A 4,137-nucleotide genomic window follows, 5' to 3' on the forward strand; every position below is an offset into this window, starting at 1 on the left:
ACATTTTAGAAGTAAGTGTTCCCAGAGGTTTGATATAACAGTAATTAATTTGGTTTACTATGCTTATTGATACTGGGAATATAAAAAAAGAAGATGTGGTATGATTGCCAGTGAGACAACTGTCCACAAGAGACCAAAATGACACGGACATTAACAACTGTAGGTCACCGTCTAGACTGGAGTCTAGATTTTTTTATTATAGAATCAGTAAATGAAAAGGTTGATTACATGTATTATACATAAGATTTGTCTCTAATGTCTGATGAATATATGTTGCACTTATAGTTCTATAAAACACCTACATTATTTTCAGTAAATGCTTTCCAGAATGCCAAAGTAGTGCAAGTAAGCTAAAAACGTCAAATAATCCGTTAGAGGGAAGGCATTACCATATTTGCTGAGGCACATTTTAACTGATTTTATTGTACAAAGAATGGACATGTCATATGTGTCGAGCCTTCATTTGAATATAACTGACAATATGGACCCGAACATATATCAAGTAATGAAATGAATATTCATATCCCAAACAAAATGTATTTTTTATATTTTGTACAGTTCATTGCACGTAAATTTGATAAAATGCATGTGAGAGACACTTACCCTGGCGATGCATCTGGTCTGCTATTTTTATAAGTGCATGCCATTGTGTTTGTTTTTGTTGGTTGCTTTTATCTGTCTGTCTTCGATCCTTATCAATTTATGAGATTTGAACAGCGGCAAACTACCGCTGTCTGTATTTTAGACACAGACGGGTCATCACCAATGTAAAAATATTTATTGTCTACGTTTTTCTACTTTTTATTGAATTTGTCATTATCAAAAGTGGTACCTGTCTAATTCAGCTTAGTTATGTCAAATTTTAATAAAATAATTCACGGAAAGGTTATCATTTATCTTAATTAATATTAATCTCCAAACATATGAAAGAATACTACAACAGTGGATAATAGATGTAGTCAATGTATCTGACGCTTGTTCGTGTATTCGTTCGAGACGACATTTTCTCATGTCTAACATATTTTGTTTATGTCCAAATTGTACAATAATACGAAATCATGATTAAAAGTATTTGAAATACTTTCAACTTTTGATTTGAGTACAAGGTTCTATATATAAAAATTTTTTTTATTTAAAAGTCGTTCACTTACGTATTACAGTAGTTTAATTAACATAAAATAAAACCAATGCAAACGGTAGCTTTTTACCTATGGCTTTATGAAAAAAAAACATTTATAATCTGCTAACGAATACAAAGAGGAACATGGAGATTGCTCTCGAAGGCTCTGTAATACTGCACAAATATTTGGAAATTGAAATTAAACGTGACATAAACATTTTGCACGCATTTGGCGTACCAATGTTTAGAAGGGTACATGTATATCCGATAATATTTTTCAAACACTTTTAAAATCTTTAAATTGTATCACTCAACTTCATGGTAAGTTTGAATGGCTTTTGCTTATAAATCAAATTTGCGGAAGACCTCACAGATTCATTTATATTCTAGTAATATCTGTTTTTAAAATGTAACGTTTTGTCTCTATTTCGACTGAATTAATTATTATTACAATATTTAGAATTTTTACTGTTTTCATATGACTGAACATAGCTGAATCGCAAAGCAATAAGGGCTATTTGTGTGACTATAAACAAAATTTATTTTTCAAAGATTATCTAGTTTATTTATTCAACTACTAATTGATATTTCAAAGTTGTGTGAAATTGAATTATCTTATATCTAGCCATTTTATAGTACTGCAAGAGAGGATAGCATTCTGACTATGCTAAATAATCGAATCATAGCGTAATAAGTTATCAATAGTTTAAGAAGATGTGGTATGAGTGCCAATGAGACAACTTTCCATTCAAGTCACAATTTCTAAAAGGTAACCATTACACGTCAAAGTACGGTCTTCAACACAGAACACGGTGCATTGACTCACACCGAACAGAAAGCCATAAAGGGTCCCGATTATTGACTAGTGAAAACCATTCAAACGGGCATAACAACGGTATAATCCATATAAAAATCGAGAAAAGAGAAACATTTATGAACCACATCAACAAACGACAACTACTGAAGATCATGTTTGTTATACAAGTTACATAAGATGAATGGGGTTAAAATTCTTGGTTTGCAGAAATCTATAATAAGTACCTTTCTAGAAATTTATATGATCTGCATGATGTTTTTTGCCACAAATGCCCTATGATATCTAATGAGACAACTCTTTGCCAGTGAAAACATGGCATACAAGAGAGGAAGTATGGTGATCGTTTTCAACATTAAGCAAAACCCATACCAAGTAGCAAGATGGATCCGATCTGACAATTGTAAAACATAAAACAATTCAACATGATAACTAACAGCATGTTTGTGAACACAACTTTAAGAGAGATACATATACTCACACGATGAAAATATGTCTTTAATATATTAAGATTGAAAAAACAACTATTAGATTAAAATTTTTAAAAAATGACAATTATAAATTTGATCTACGTTGCGTATTGAAAACGAAATTATGTATTGCCTGTAATACCATTTGATTTCAATGGATACAATTCCTTTTCATACAACGTTTATATAAAGTGCGTCACTACATAATTTTTATTTAAAAAGACGATTGTAACATACCCAGTCGAATCAATGATTTTAGGTAAGATAATAATAGCACCCCTAGTTGAATCAAACCATATCTTAATGTTGCAATAGCGAATTGATCAATCATTATATGTTGTGCGTTGTAGAGACTGGTTTTTTTTTTGTGGGATGTGTGATGCCTCACCTTGAGTCGTCCATAAAGATCTTATACTCTTCTTTTTTTGTCTTGTATATTTTGTCCATTGTGTAGTCTACCTTCTTCGACTTGTGGGTTTTTATTGATCCTTTGAAATTTTTTTCCTTCATTATTTGAATAGCATAAGAATGTTTACCACACTTTCTTTACTATGTATATAATATAAAAAAGAAGATGTGGTATGATTGCCAATGAGACAACTATCCACAAAAGACCAAAATAACACAGACATTATTAACTATAGGTCACCGTAAGGCCTTCAACAATGAGTAAAGCCCATACTGCATAGTCAGCTATAAAAGGCCCCGATAAGACAATGTAAAACAATTCAAAAGAGAAAACTGACGGCCTTATTTATGTAAAAAAAAAATGAACGAAAAACAAATATGTAACACATAAACAAACGACAACCACTGAATTACAGGCTCCTGACTTGGGACAGGCACATACATAAATAATGTAGCGGGGTTAAACATGTTAGCGGGATCCCAACCCTCCCCCTAACCTGGGACAGTGGTATAAAAGAGGGACGAAAGATATCAGAGGGACAGTCAAACTCATAAATCCAAAACAACTGACAACGCCATGGCTAAAAACGAAAAAGACAAACAAACAACAGCACACACGACACAACATAGAAAACCAAAGAACCAACAACACGAACCCCACCAAAAAACTAGGGGTGATCTCAGGTGCTCCGGGAGGGTAAGCAGATCCTGCTCCACATGTGGCACCCGTCGTGTTGCTTATGTGATAACAAATCCGGTAAATAGTCTAATTCGGTAGGTCACATTCATGAAAGGGAAGGGGATTGTAGTTACGACGTAAGGAACATGTCCGATATCATTTGTGAAACGCTTATTCCATAACGGTCAACCAACTCGTGATGGCGTCCGTAAAATTTACGAAGGGATGATTTCAATAACAGTACAACATAAGAACGAACTATAAAAATCAGTTGAAAAAGGCTTAACTCATCAGACGGACAAAAAAACAGTGGACGTGGCCCGGTACTTATACATCCCGACACAAAAAGACACAATGAAGAGATCTGAGAGTACTCGCAGTTATCTGACAGCTAGTTCAAAGCCACTAACAACTAATAAAAAAAAATCATGCAACTAAGACTAAACTATCAATCCGTACACATCCAACATCCAATGGATTTAGTGTAAAGACGTCATGAACAGCCAGAGAAAAACATGACCTTGTGCAATGCCAAGTTACAGGTATCGACAGATTGTAGTTCCATGAATATGTATATTTAGTTAACTTTCATTTACTGATAACAAAATCAATATTTATACCAATAAAAACAATATTCAATGATATT

The sequence above is a fragment of the Mytilus galloprovincialis genome, chromosome 2 (genome assembly GCF_965363235.1).
Source record: "Mytilus galloprovincialis chromosome 2, xbMytGall1.hap1.1, whole genome shotgun sequence".
In the NCBI taxonomy this organism is placed as follows: Eukaryota; Metazoa; Mollusca; class Bivalvia; order Mytilida; family Mytilidae; genus Mytilus; species Mytilus galloprovincialis.